The following is a 16,218-nucleotide window of genomic DNA, read 5'->3' on the forward strand; positions in this document are numbered from 1 at the left end:
TATAAAACCAATTTCTAAAAAACCGACTTCTATAAATTCGACCTAATTCCGTAGTGTAGACATACCCTCAGAGACACAGTATTTGGGGCCCTGAGAAGAAGCATCACATTTGAAAGCAGTTAGAGAGTCGCACTGAGGCCCTTAGCGATTGAAGTGTCTGGAAGCTTCCAGCATGACTTTGTTCACCCTTTAATTAAGTTTCTCTACCAGGTGACTATTTTTTCTGGTTACTTTTGTTGTCACTACAGCCACCTTTACAAATCACAACAGTGAGAGATTATGCTGGTGATTATAAGGACAAGGTTAGGAGGATACTATGCCCTTTTGTGATTGGGAAACAGTTCACCAACTTGGGGCTAAATCATGACACAAATTGGAATATATTTGAGGCAGTAAGTTGTAGCTCTCTCTGGACTCAGGTCCAATGCATCACACTTTAGGGTTAGAATTTTTATAAAATCTAGTTTAAAAATAGCTAATATGTCTGCTAAATGTGATTTGAAGGCATTGGAAAAGTGACACACAACCTTCCATAGCAGAATGGATAATGCTGATGTCCAGCTCAGTCTGTGAATGAGTAATGTGTTGAACACAAAAGTAGCCTTGTAAAGTGAATTTAGTTAATTTACTATTTTCAGTAATTGTGTATTATACCACCATGGGTCTGACTCTAGTGGGTAGAGTTTCAAGCTCAGAGTGAAAGTTACTTCTGTCATTTGTCTCAGATCTAGACTCTAGGAATACATGAAGATCAAGGAAAGTAACAGACATTCACAACGTCTTGTCTGCCTTATCAATTTTATTAAAGTTACCAATAAGGTTATGATTATCCAAGCATATATAAATCCTAAAAATATCCATGCACAAGTTACAGCTGTAGTCATACTTACATCTTCCAAAATAGTCTTAAGGTCTAATGGGTCCTCCACAGATTGATCATCAATAGATAGGTGGTTCCTGCTGGAGTATTCCCAAAGGTACCTCATTTTTCCCATTCCAGGCATCCTCTTTTATAATTTGATTCTGACTATACCTAATACCCTGCGCATGTGTGTGAAAGGGTCAACCCCTTTTTTCCTTATCTATATTGTGTCCCCCAAGAATATTGGGGTACCCTGTTTTTCATAGGTTGCTTATAGTTCCTTTTATTCTGATTAGCATTTACATCGTGTACCCTTCGGTTAGGCCATGTGTTAGAAAAATGTGACTACTGGGTATCTTGTAATCAAAAATTAATCCTGTGGTTAATTTTTCACAGTACCACCCGTTGGTGCATCTTTTCCCATAATCTTGTGGCATCGGGTTATTCTTTGGTCACTTTCTTATGTCAAGCATTTCTTAAGCCTAAGGCCTAGTATGGCTAAGCTAAAATCTGACAGGCATCAGACTGTAGGCCTTGTGTTTCAGCCCTACTTACTTAGATACCTAATACATATTTATCACTTCAGACTATCAATCAATCCTATCCTTTTATAATCCTACAATTTAATTCTATTCAACATACAATGATTATATATGACACGACATGTTAGTTAATCATAACATCACACAATGAATGAATGATAAAATTAAGTAATTGGCTACACAAAGCAGAAGAGAAACTTTCCGTGACATTTGGATGCCCTTTATGACATACAGACATAGAAATCCCCCTGGGAATCTCAAATGGGGTAGTAATAAAAGTACGTTCTCTGCTTGGCTAATTATGTATTCTCTCTTAGAAAAGGTACTGGTTGGGGTGGAGGCAGAAGACAGCTTAAGGAAGTGAAGTTGCTTTGCACTTGAGGGTTTAATTTGTAATTTTTAGGGTTGTTCTTAAGTTTGAAATGATACTTTATAAACTACTCTGTACACTTAATATATTTAAGCATGTGGAAAACTGACTGTATTATATAAAAAACAAAAGGACATAAAGAAACCTTTCCACAGATGTGTCTCTGGCTACATCCTTTTAAAACAGCAGCCACTTATAGTATATTCAGTATTCAAAGGGATTCTGTGGAGTTGTAATACCCATTAAAAGACTGAAATATCAGTGATATAATAAATAAGTGGCAATACATTTCCACTTACATTAATCAATGTACATATTATACTGATCCATATGTATAGTTTTCTTTCATCTGCTTTAGTTAAGAGGTTATGAACTCATTTACTAGGAGTTTCTAATATAAATGTAAACCATTTAATGTAATTCTTTCAGGGTGAAATCTTGGCTCCATTGTAGTCAATGGCAAAACTCTTATCGACTTCAATGGGGCAAGGATTTTACCCCCAGCACGTATGAACGTGCGTACACGTACACCCCCCCCCATTTCCACCCTCCCCCCAGTAATACTATTCATTTACTTAGCCAGCATAGTGTAAATCATCACATATTGTAATAAGAAATAGGAGCAAATGTAACGTTTCTTGGTCATACCTAGATTGGCTAAACTGCTTGAAGCTTTGTTTCCTCATAAAATTTTATTGATGGCAACTGTTCCATACTTGGGCCTAGATCTTCAATGGGAATTTTGCCTGCCAAAGAAATGAAGGGTCATATCTGTGCTCTGTGCTAAATCAGGTGAAGCCTGACTGTGACTGTGAAGCCTGTTCTTTGCTGATCAGTCAGAACAAGGCACCAGTTGTCAGAAGACTGCCTAAAATGACCCAGCTTATGCATGTGATGAAATAGTTGTACAAAGTGCAATGGCATGCACTAGGGACTAGTAACAAGAATTTCTGCTGTAAGCTGGTAACTCATCAGTAGCAAATGTCAGAGGAAAACAACCTGGGTAAATAGGTCTGTCACAGGGTGACTATGAAACACCAGCATATTGCTGCCATAAAAAGACAAAGGTGATCCTAGGATGTATCAGATGAGGCATTTCCAGTAGATATATGGAAGTATTAATGCCATCGTAGAAGGCACTGGTAAGACCTTATCTGCAATACTGTGTGGTGTTCTGGTCCTCGTTTTCAAGAAAGATGAACTCAGACTGGAACAGATGCAGTGAAGGGCTACTAAGATGATCAAGGGGACAGAGAGCCTATTTACGAGCAGTGCCAGCGTTTGTCCCATTGTAGTCCCCTGCAAAACTCAATTTTGCCAATGTTGCCTCCCATCATGCTGGCTGGAGTTTGCGTCATTGTGTCATCATGCTGAGCTGATGCATTTCACTTTGGTTTTCAGTTTGTCACCAGGGACAAGAACCTGAGTTACTATGTCCGGCGGCCCCATTGTTGCTTTGTGGCTCCCTGCAATTGCATGGGTTGCCGCTCCTTAATACCGCTGCTGCTTATGAGAGAAGACTGAAAGAGCTTGGCTTGGTTAGCCTAGAAGAACAAAGGGTGAGAAAGAATTGGATTGCTCTCTATAAATAGATAAGGGAGGGGGAAGAGCTTTTTAAACCAAAGGACAAAGTTGGCAGAAGAATGACTGCACGTAATTGTCAAATAATTCTTCCACTTCTTCTTAAGCTGTTGTAGTCTAATGACTAACTCCCCATCTGTTTACATATTTTAGCTTTTTTCATGGCTGGCTAATGAATTTTCCTCCCCTTTTTACTCCTAGACACCTCATGGTCCAACATTTACAGGTATGTGGATGAGAGCTCTGCAGAGGGCATCCTGATTCAGTCCCACTGCATCTCATCACTAATCCAGCTGCCTGGGCTCAATATTTTTCTTCCATGTAGTGTACATGCTGTTGTTCATAGACCATTCTTACTTCAAAGACTTGTAAACCACATTCACTTATGCAGATTTTGCTTTAATACATGTTGATTTTGTCACATACTGCCACAAGTCCTCCTGTTCTTTTTGCGGATACAGGCTAACACGGCTGCTACTCTGAAACCTGTCAGTTTTTCTTTGTGGATCATAATCCTGTCCCAGCAATCTACTATCAGCCTGACTAGCTTACCAGACCCTTTACTCTCCTCTCCTGGGGTTTTTTGAGTTTTCATTCATTGCCATTTGATAGGAGTGTCAGTTTTGCTGGCTGCTCATCAGAGTAATGTTAATCCTATGTGGCTGTACCAGTCTTCCCTGGCACGAGTTCTCTTTTGAGAAGCCATCAGAGTACTCATGGCTGCCAGCTGGTATTTCACCAAGCAGATGAGCAGTGTACAGTCTCTTAAAAATGCAAATGTACTATAGAATTTAGGGCCAAAGTCAATGGGAAATTTGCCATCAGTGGGAGTAGGAGTGGAAGTGTAGCTAAGACACATTCCTGAATTCCGGAACAATTTTCAAGATAAATAATTTTGGAAATCCAGATTTACTCTGCCTCTTCCCTTTTGCTCCAACTGTGTATTTTGTCAAACCTTTAATCCGAAGAAACATCAGAGTGTAGGTAGCTTCCCAAACACAATTTTGCTTTTATGGTTTATGAAGATCTTGTAATAGGTTTTATTTTTGTTCATTCTAGCTCTATCTTGACCTGAATATGTAAAGAGTTCTTTAAAAAAAAAATCACTGGTCACATGCAGCTCCCAAGTTGATTTCAATAACACTGCTGCACATTAGACTCATTTTAAACTACCAATATCAGGGCCCCAGGTACTCCATGGCAAAATGGGACCAAATTCCGCAGCAAGCACTTCTAATTCTGTGGCATATTCCATGGCAATGTTAGTTTACTCTAATTCCACATTTGATTCCAGACCAGAGAGCCACAAAGACAATCTTACTATCCTTGGTGTGGATACTTTGTAAGAACATCCCTTCTTATTTATTTTGATATTGTGTTTTAAACTGACCACTGATTTCAGTGCTGCACCACCCATCAAAGCCTGAGCCTAAACTCACTCTTTGCCCAGACAGGTATTGGCAGGGAGGACAGGGTGGTTTGTACTGGCTGTAAATGTTGGAAGGGTTAGAATTTATGTATTACTGTTTTTGTCTTTTATTATCCCAATTCCTTCTTGCATATCCATTATCCCAAGTTCCCCATAACTAATAAAGTCTCAGTTACTGTTTTATTACTCTTGGAATTGTGATAGCTGTTTTATTCTTGTGTGCTCTGACTGGCACTCCTCTGCATGAGATTGGGTGTTGAATAATTTTCCCAAGAGACAGGCCCTCTGTGTTCTCTGCACTAGGAGGTGTTTCCTTGGGTGGAAGTACCAGGTGCCCCTATAGGTGAATCCAGGTGCTTACCCCTGAGGAGGGAAGGGAGAAAGCTGCAGCCACACTTCAAAGTGGTTACAAAAGTGACAAGGCCAAAAGTAGGATTCTGATTGGATAATGAAGGATTCAACTTCTGGTCCCAACCCTCAAGGATTATAACAACTCATTAGTGTTGCATATTTTTACCAAAACTTAGGAGTTCTGATGCTGCTAAATGTTAAAGTAGTGTTTTACTCATTACCACTCCAATTTTACCATTCTGTTAATTAAATAGCGAAATGCAATCATATTTGTTCCTCCTGACACCTGTTTTGCTAAAGCCGAAATGAACGTTAATATCAGGAGACTGGTAGCATTAGTGGTGGTTTTAGCTCTAATTAAAGCTTGAGCACCACAAACAGGGATGAAAGAGGGTAAAATGAGAGTCTGCACAATAAAAACAAAATGAGAGGAACACAATCTGACAGCTTCTTGGCTGCCATGGGGGGCACACAGCTCAGCTTGTAAAGGCAGCATAAAACGCATTCTTGTACTCCCCCAAACCAAGGACTGCTGTGTTCAGAGCTGGTCCCCTGCTGTAAATCACAGCAAGCCCTAGGGCTGCTCTAACTTACACCTACAACTTACACTTGTACTAGCAGCCCCAAGCAACCAAAACTACAACTGGGGAAGAGGGCAACATAGGGGCTCTTTTCCTCTAACCACATTCCCTATAATAGCAGTAGGGAGGCGGAGGGTAGGAGCCCACGCTGGCTTTATGCTACTGGAGGTTCCCCTTGCAAACTGGGGTGATCTTCTTGGAGTCATATATGCCGACTCAGTGGCCACAAATGGTTGGTGCTGTGGCACAAAGGCCTATACCATATCCAACAATCTGGCCCAATATATTTTCAAACTTTTGAAGTTTTTATTATTTTTAAGTAACAGTATAATATAATTGTTATAATACTTAGTACCTTTCGCCCCCAAAGCCACAAAGACGGCTAAGCATTGTCCCCCCTGTTTTACAGGCAAACAGACTGAGGCAGAGGTAGGTGACATGTATAATAAGGCCAGGTTTTCAAAAGAGCTCAGCTCTTTGGGTGCTGAGCAAGTCTGAAACCTTAACCTTTACATTTAGGTTCCCAAAGGAGAGCTGAGCTCATCTGAGGATAAGATTTCAGTTGTGGGTGCTGCGCACTTGAAAATCCATAATGAAGAGCCCGTAATGATCCAAGTCAACATCCCCTACCTGCCACTCCTCTGTAATTGCAACCACTTCTCAAGCCCATGGGAGATGCACCTGCACAGCAGCCACAGAATTGAGGCCGGTCTAATTGCAATCAAGGTAACAGCTTGTTTCACAGCATAAATAAGGCTTGTATCATCTCATTGTCTGCACATCATGGTTCAGAGCTTGTAATATCATACACAGGGGCATTTGCTTGGTTAGAAATGGTAATCATGGCCTTCAGCTGTGTTAGCAGAGGGAACATCCTGTATATCTTTGTGTATGAGCCACTGCTTTTATTGCTTTCTCCTGCAGTTTCTCTGAAAGATGCATAGTAAAGGAGCAGATATTGAATGAGGGCAACTTCTACGAGAAACTATGTGGTAAAAGTGTGGGTTACTAATCAAGGACTACTTCTGCATAAAGGTATATGGAATATTAGGTAGATATCATGACCCCAAATCTGTCTTAGTGCCATTTTATTTATGAGTCAGGGCTAATTCCAAGTGGGCTTAGAATGTACCAAATACTTAAACAATGTGGCCCTGATTCTCCATGCCTGTGCAGGAATGCAGCAAGAGAAGGCAAAGGTGGCTCTGAGTTTATGCGTCCGATGAAGTAAGCTGTAGCTCACGAAAGCTTATGCTCAAATAAATTGGTTAGTCTCTAAGGTGCCACAAGTCCTCCTTTTCTTTTTGCGAATACAGACTAACACGGCTTTTACTCTGAAACCTTTATTACTGAGACAGCCATGGGCCTTTTGGGGCCCTACGAAGTCAGACATTTCAGGGTTGGTCTGACACGCTCAGGATGCCCAGGACTCCCTAGGGTATGTCTACATTGCTGCTGGAAGCATGTTTCCCAGCACTGGTTAACAGACTTGTGTTTGCAGGACTCTTGCTAGAGCACAAAACAAAAGAGAAGTGTGGATGTTCTGGCTCAGGCTCTGGAGCCATGGGGGTTAGGTGGGCTTGAGAGCCCAAGCTCCGGCCCAAGATAGAATGTCCACAGTGGTATGTTCAGAGCACTAGCCTGAGCCCCACTAACACAAGTCAGTTAACCAGTGCTGGGAGACATGCCCCCAGCAGCAGGCCATATCATCTCCCTTCCCCAGTGTGCCCTGGTATGCTCCTTATGCTGGAGAGAGCAGGTATAGAGCCATCACACTCTCCGCTAGCCAGAGAATCTCTTGACAATGAAGGCACTTTAAAGGGCCCGTTATATATCATATGAGCAGTGTAACGGGGCTTAGGGAAATGGCAAAGTGAGCCCTAAGAAATAATCCTAGGCAATTTTCAAAAGAAACACTTGGGCGATCTGCAGCTCCTGCTCTTATCCACACCTGGAGTGTTTTGTGGCCTGTCTGTTTGGCAGATGTTCAGATTTTTATTTCCCTCCTCTTCTTTCTGCTATTTATGAATTGTAAGCAGTCTGTGAAGCTGAAAACACTTCCATGCAGTTTGTATTGCTGGGTAGCTGGGACTGATTATCCTTTGTACAGAGCTCAAGGTTTTCTGGATACAACACATGCACTCTTAATGGGCATCTATTAGTACAGTTAAATTCCCCAGATTTCCCAAGAACAGAATGTGTAGAAAAGGCACATAAAAGTCACCTAAATAGGGCTTAACACTTTTATTTCCAAGCCAATGTTCTGTTAATAAATCTCAGGTTTTTGGCAGAACTACACAAAGCGTGGCTATTTTCATTATTAACTTAATTGCTTTCCACTAACAGGTACACTACCTTTTTCTGTTGGAGGTCAATGCACATTTCCTTGACAGACAGGGTAGCCAGAATGCTTTGAAAAGTGCTGGAGTAGCCAGTACAAAGTGAGATGTAAAGCTAGTGCAAATCAAGAGACATGAAGGGTAGATCTTTAAAGGGCCAGAATTGTGGCTCAAAGCTCTTTGGAGCAGGGTCTGCCCTGTATTTTATACTTGTATGTTGTCTAGCACAATAGGGCCCAACCTGGTTATGGCCTCTAGGTACTACCACAATGTCAATGTTAAATAATTAATAATAATAATAATTAATAAAGCTTATGGAAATGGGGCTTTTAATGATGAAACTTCCCTCCCTGTGGAACTTGGCAGGACATGAGAGGGTTCCCAGTCAGAACTATGGGAAGCTGTCATCAGAGTAAAGAACAACATTGCCAGGGATGTCTTCCTCCCAGATATGTCTCTGGATTGAAATGCGGCAGATGCTACTGCCTGAGGTCCAGATCTTGCAAAGTTTAATGCACATGCCTAACCTTATACTCTGAGTAGTCTCATTGAAGGCAGTGTATACATACGTCTTTGCAGGATTGGGGCCCAAGATGTATAGACCTACTTCATAATTATATATTGATTTATATTTTCAAAACACCAGAAGAATAGTAACTAATCCTCCCAGCAACCAACTAAGGGAGGTTGTAGTACAAAAAAGGAAAACAGTGAGCACAACTTGAATTTGATAACAGAACTGAGAACAAGAACAATTCAACACAACTCTCCAGATTCACTTTTCCACTTATTCAACTCTCTCATTTATTGGTGTGTTATAGTTTGCTAAAATTCTGGGTTTCACACATCAACTTATTTTCTTTCCTGAACCAAGTTTACAACTCAGTAAAAATACATATGTAGGCAACAGTACAGGATGTAGCTGAGGATTTTTGGTCTGTGGGCTGGGAAGTGAAAGATAAAGGCTCACTTCTGGGAATGGACAGCAGAATGTTGGTGGGAGTTTGTCAACTGCAGATATACAAAGCAGGCAGGAAACATCAGATTTTTTTTTTTTTTTTTTTTTTTTGGTGATTCCTTGCATCAAATCTGCAAACAATTTAATACTTTGCAAGTTGGTGCCCTTCTAGGAAGAATCCTTACTGAAGATTAACAAGGGCAGCTTTGAACCAAAGCCTGTGGTTTCAAGGCACTTGACTGCTGTTATTCCCAGATCTCCCCTCCCCACCACTGGGAAAGTGGCTTGACAGTTGGACTGAGATACCTAACCCCTGGAAGGGGGGAAACCACAGATGGTGACATGGCCAGAGGGACGAGGCATGAAAAGGATGCTGTGGTTCCTGGGCTGAGATGGGTGGGTGGGTGGAAAAGGTGGCAGGAGAGGCGCCAGCAGAGAGAGCGTGCTGGCTGAGAGAGCTAATCCCCGACACAACCAGCAGGGGGCGCTGCTCTGGTGAGTGAACCCTGTCACAGATTTATCCTCTATGAACTTATCTTTTTTTGAACTCAGTTGTACTTTTGGCCATCAGATTACCCCATGGCAATGAGTTCCACAGGTTAATTGTGTTTGTATTAAAGAATACTTCTTGTTTGTATTAAACCTGTTGCCTATGAATTTCATTGGGTGATCCCTGGTTTTTGTATTGTGGGAAAGAGTAAATAACATTTCCTTATTCACTTTTTCCACACCTTTCATGATTTTATAAACCTCTATCATATCCCCCCTTAGTTGTTTCTTTTCTAACTTTAACAGCCCTAATCTTTTTAGTCTCTCCTCATATAGAATGGCTTCCATACCCTGGATCATCCTTGTTGCCCTTCTCTGAAACTTTTCTCATTCTACCCTATCCTTTTTGAGATGGGGTGTGCACAGGAATTTAAATTTGACTGCTTTCAGAGGGGCACATTAAACACACACAGTATACACATCAAACCATATCAACACATGCACATAAATCATATGCCTAAAAATAAACAGCAGTACACTCACCATTTCAATGAAAATTCATGCGCCATGGAGCCATCTGAATAAATGTAGCCACAAGTACTTGGCTGTGGCGGAGGAGTTCTGTGCCCCCGATTATTGAAGGGGCCTTGTGCCCCTGCTTGACCCCCTTATACAGGCCCCTGCTGTTATCCCATGACTATTTTAGTTCTGGCGAGGGCACTGATCAAAGGCTTTCTGACAATCCAAGTACACTGCATTTGAGTGGATCACCCTTATCCGCCTGCTTGTTGACACCCGCCAAGAATTCTGATAGATTGTTAAAGCACGACTTCCCTTCACAAAACTAGTTCAAGTTTGCAGACCTTCATTTCATGCAATTTACTGTGAACAATTTAATTGCAGCATCACTTCAGTTAAAGGGTATTTTTTTCGCTAGCTAAAGGGAATATTGTGCTAAGGTAGAACTGCCTCTTCCCCAAAAGCTAGATGAGCACATGGGAAAGTACTGTAATGCCCCCCCCACACACACACACACACACATGGGTTGGTAGTAGTTTTGAACCCAGAATATTCAGTACTGTAGGTTGACAAATTCAAACCAGAAATAAGGTGCACATTTTTAATAGTGCAGGTATTTAACCATTAGAACAATTTACCTAGGGATACGGTGGATTCTCCATCACTTTGGATCTTTACAGCAAGAATGGAAAAAACTATGCTGATAAAAGGGGCATGCTAAGTGCAGTTTTGCACAGACCTGCATCATTTGGTTTGCCCTTGCTTTGACCCTTGGCCCTGACTGTGCTTGCTGGGATCCTGGCAAAAGACTCTTGCTTCAGAGCACAGATTTGGATTACTCAAAACATAAAGTCCCTGGGCCTGGTCAGACAAATTGTCAAGGGCCTGGGCCAGAGATCACCATCCCATACCAATTATTTACCATCTAATCTCAATGTTACACACATTCAGCTGCCTCTTCCTGTGTTAAATAGGGCAGCCCTCCTGTGGAGCAGGGACCCTCCTTGATTATATGCAGATGGCTCTGATTGTGGCTGCTGTGTGGCCCCTAAAAGATAGGTTTCAGAGTAACAGCCATGTTAGTTTGTATTCGCAAAAAGAAAAGGAGGACTTGTGGCACCTTAGAGACTAACCAATTTATTTGAGCATAAGCTTTCGTGAGCTACAGCTCACTTCATTGGATGCATACTGTGGAAAGTACAGAAGATCTTTTTATACACACAAAGCGTGAAAAAATGGGTGTTTACCACTACAAAAGGTTTTCTCTCCCCCCTCCCCTCTCCTGCTGGTAATAGCTTATCTAAAGTGATCACTCTCCTTACAATGTGTATGATAATCAAGGTGGGCCATTTCCAGCACAAATTCAGCTCCGATGAAGTGAGCTGTAGCTCACGAAAGCTCATGCTCAAATAAATTGGTTAGTCTCTAAGGTGCCACAAGTACTCCTTTTCATTATTAAGGAGAGTGAACACTTTAGATAAGCTATTACCAGCAGGAGAGTGGGGTGGGGGGAGAGAAAACCTTTTGTAGTGGTAAACACCCATTTTTTCATGCTTTGTGTGTATAAAAAGATCTTCTATACTTTCCACAGTATGCATCCGATGAAGTGAGCTGTAGCTCACGAAAGCTTATGCTCAAATAAATTGGTTAGTCTCTAAGGTGCCACAAGTACTCCTTTTCCCCTAAAAGATAGTACGCTCCATCTCCATGCTCTAGCTCAGCCACAAGTTATGGGCTCAATGCAGGAATCAATGGGTGAAATTCTCTGTTATCTAGTCCAACCTAATTATCACAATGGCCCTTCTGGTGTTAATCTCTGAATTGCTGCAGTACAAAGCTCTATCATGAGAACTAAAGGACATGAGCTTGAAGAAGTAGCAGGCAGCTATTCTTTGTGGATTGCTAACCAGAGGGGGGATATATTGCACCTGATGAGGGTGTTGTATGTGATAGTTCTAATGTATCTACGTTTAGAATTTATTCTTTCTTCGTGTTCCATTTTTATCCTGTTTCTTCTACTGTATTTTCCCCCCTTTGTTCTTTTATCACTGTTTCTCCCACAAGCCCAACAGCATTCAAGTTCAAGCTGAACTTCTGAACTCACAACATTTAAAACAAACAAAAGGAGTTTGCCCATCCCTAATCACAAATGTTAACAGCAGTATTCCACTGCAGGCTAGGAATAAAATGCAGACGCTGAAAAACTGAAGGAGAAGGCAAGTTTGAGAAGTGAAGATTGCTTAAAAAAAGAAAATTGAAAAAAATCACAATGACAATAGAAAATGGTCTGGCCCATTCATCAGTGAAAACCTACGCCAGCTCTCAAAGTACTCTGGAAATGAGGAGCAGGGACAAAGGAAGAACTTAAATGGGAGAAATCTCTCAAAGTGTTTCTCTCAAGCAAACATGATTATTGAGAAATTCACTCATTCTTGTGGCTGTAGAAGAATCAAGAATAAATGATATTCTGCATTAAGGACCTTTTTACTCCGAAAGTGTGACACAAAGACAGATGGTAGAGAAAAAACAATCTCTATCAGCTGGGAAATGGGAGGCTGAACATTGTACCAGACTAGTTTTTCACGAACACCTTCTTTCTTTTCATCTTTTACTCAAAGATGTGATTTTTGTACCAAAGAAGTTTTAAAGAAGGCTTCACCTTCAGGCCTTATCCCCACCCTACCTTTTGTCCCTCATTTGCTGTCAAAATGTCAACTCCTGCCTTTGACTGGCTCATGATGCCAGCCTCTCTCACCCACTTATTACAGTTTCAAACAAGCACCTTTGTGTCTTCTCCTACACTGCCCTCACTCTTGGGAGATTCTCCACACAAGTATCTGCAGAGCCCCCTCATTATGCTTCTTCAAAACCCTCCTCACAACTCTTTGTCATGACCACTTACAAAAAAACTGGATAATGGTCAGGCTGCTGGTGTGCTGAAACCACTGCTTATCAGGCCAACCAGTATTGTTTCCTTTACTCCCTGTCAGACTGTCGGTATCCATTTGTTGTCATTTGTCTTCCACTTAGATTGTAAGCTCTTTGGGGCAGGGAATGTCTTTTTGTTCTGTGTTTGTATAGGGCCTAGTGCAAGGGGGTCTGGGTGCATGACTAGGGCTCCTATGTAGTATGGTAATACTAATAAATAGTACAGTTATTGTGGCAGCCACTAACCAATCAACATTTCCCATAGCAGTTTACGTGAGGTTCCTCAGATACTCTGCTGTGGTGACTGTAGACAGATCCTGATTTATTTGAAATGGGATTCACTGTATAGAATCCTGAAATTTCATATTTTGAAACCCCTGATCAGCAGTAACAGCACTGTTTACCTGTGAACAATAAAGTTCTTGTTCTGATTGTTAAAGTAGGATGGAAACTGGATGACAGTCTCCGTCACTGGGCTCCAGCAGTCTGTCAGTGCTACAGCTGAGGTCACTTGTCAACCGTTTTGGGACTGCCACAGAGAGCCTCAGAGATGCTGATTCAAAACTTTATTCTCCAGTACAATTTCTGGTCTGTACTGGAGGAGAAGAACCTCTCGCCCCATGAGCTATGAAGATGTGGATCTGAGTAAAATGGGTGCAGCTTCCTTTTGAGTTGTGCCTCTCAGCACAGGACTGATTTCCCCATCCACACATTGTATTTCTGTTCGAGCTGTGTGAGTGAGCGCAGCCCTTCGTTACATGTCTCCAGATAACTAAAGTCTTGGATAACAGCTGAACAAAGCTTTCAACAGAGTTGTAACAGCCAACATTTGTCTTCTCTAGAGCCCCTTTCACTTAAATGGGACTCTGACGGGGTGACGGCTCACCACTGCGGTGCCTCCTGCTGCTTGTCCAGGGAAATTAGCTCTTCTAGCCTCCGGAGCGCCCTCTGCAGGCCGGTGTCTCGCTGCCTCTGGCTCCCATGTCCCTCCCAGACCCCAGTGCCCCTTTCCCTGAGGTGCTGCCCCCTGGGTCTCTAGGTCTCCCCTCCTCAGGGAACCCCCACCTCAGTCTTTGGCTACTGCCAGTCACCATTGAGCCCCCGCACACTGGGGTGGACCATAGCGTATCAGCTACTCATCACAGGCAAGGGGGGTTTGGACCTGCTGCTTCTGTCTACCCGTGGGCTGCCCTGTTGCAACCCCATACCCTGTCTTAGGCCATCTCCCAGGCCTGCAGCCTGGGGCTTTTCCAGTCTGGAGCCTCCCAGCTCCTCTGGCCATCCCCAGCCCTGCTTCACCTCAGGTACCCTGGTGCGCTCCCCAGCAGCCAGGCCTGTCTACCTCTACAGCTAAAGGAGAAAAAAAGAAAAGGAGTACTTGTGGCACCTTAGAGACTAACCAATTTATTAGAGCATAAGCTTTTGTGAGCTACAGCTCACTTCCTCAGATGCATATCGTGGAAACTGCAGCAGGCTTTATATATACACAGAGAATATGAAACAATACCTCCTCCCACCCCACTGTCCTGCTGGTAATAGCTTATCTAAAGTGATCATCAGGTGGGCCATTTCCAGCACAAATCCAGGTTTTCTCACCCTCCACACAAATTCACTCTCCTGCTGGTGATAGCCCATCCAAAGTGACAACTCTTTACACAATGTGCATGACAATCAAGTTGGGCTATTTCCTGCACAAATCCAGGTTTTCTCACATCCCCCCCACCCCCATACACACACAAACTCACTCTCCTGCTGGTAATAGCTCATCCAAACTGACCACTCAGCTGTTACTCTGAAAGCTAAAGGAGACTCTCTCTGTGCCTGGCCCACTGCCCTCTTATAAGGGCCAGCTGAGCCCGGATTCGGGCGGCCACAGCTGAGCCTTCTTCCCCCAATCAGCCTGGGAACTGCTTGCTCCCAGCCACAGCCCTCTCCCAGGGCTGATTTCGCAGGAGCGGGTGACCACGCCGTTACAGGGACCTTATCCTGTAGTGAAACACATACATAGGGTTTTTAATTCAGGCACAGCAGCTAGTGGGTCCCCAAGTGTCACCATCACTCTGTTCTGAAGCAGAGGAAGTCTCCTTAATGTATCTCTGCCATCCACATATTGCAGACGGGGTGCTGTAGAATTCCTAAAAGCAGCCATAGTAATGCACTCCATCCGCTTGCTCTGCAGGATTTGATTTTTAAGCACATAAAAGGGAGAAGCAGTGGGGAGAAGACATGGATTTTAGCTGAATCCTCTGTGCCTCTGCACAGATACAGAGAGCAAGGCAAGGCAAATTAGTTACAACAACTGAGAAACACCCAGAAGTGTGGGGCAAGGGGTGGTTACCAGACATGCTCAGTAGCTGTGGTTTCCATTGAGGGCGAACAGTCTCACACATTCACCATCTGAGAGCTGAGCCAATGAGGGAAAGATTATAAACAGGAGGGTTGGAGACAGCTCAGGTACTTGGTGGCTGAACACTGTAGGACTAAGATGTGTCTGCTGTATGCAGAGTCTGTCACAGTGCAGCCTCTCTGGCCTGCTGGGCACTGAGGTGATGGCCAGTTTTTGGCTCTGGGACTGGAATCGTTGCTGGCCATGAGGCTGTTCAGACTTTTTTGGAGGAGATGGTGTGAGCATTTGGGGGGGAATTGTAGGGCTGCCATTCTCATCTGGCTCTGAGGAGTCCTGGTGACGCACCTGTACTTTTCATGCTTATGGTGGGGCAGATGCCATCCCTCTACACCTCAGTCAATGAGACTTAAAAGAACTCCTGTGGTCCCAATCAGCCATACCCTGCTGCACCTGTATGGCTAGCCAGGCCCTTAAAAGGGAGAAATTCAGCCCGGTGAGGGTGTGTGAAGGGTGTACTGCCCCTTTAAGGGACAGATTGGGGTGTAAAAAGGGAGGCAGTGCCCTGCCCTACTTTAGGGTTGGGCTATTTAAACAGGAACACGCAGGCAAGCCAGGGAGGAGGGAATAGAAGCCATGCAGCTGCAATAGGTGGTAGTGTCTCTCTGAGGCTCCAGAAGACTAGCCTAACCAGATTCAGAGACTTTGCTTTAGGGACTTTAAGTTTGGGGAGCTCTGATCTGGGGCCCTGAGGTGAGGCCCTTATGAACTGTGTATTATAATTGCTCCGTTCCTGAAACCTGATGAAAAGGGGACGTGCTATTTGTTAGCTTCTCCTTGCCCTTGGCTTTTAAAGTGAACCTATGGCTGCCCCAGCTGGGGGAAACTAAGGTGGCGCACACCTACAGTGCCATACTGGGACACA

The sequence above is a fragment of the Lepidochelys olivacea genome (genome assembly GCF_965140295.1).
Source record: "Lepidochelys olivacea isolate rLepOli2 genome assembly, chromosome: 7".
Taxonomy (NCBI): Eukaryota; Metazoa; Chordata; order Testudines; family Cheloniidae; genus Lepidochelys; species Lepidochelys olivacea.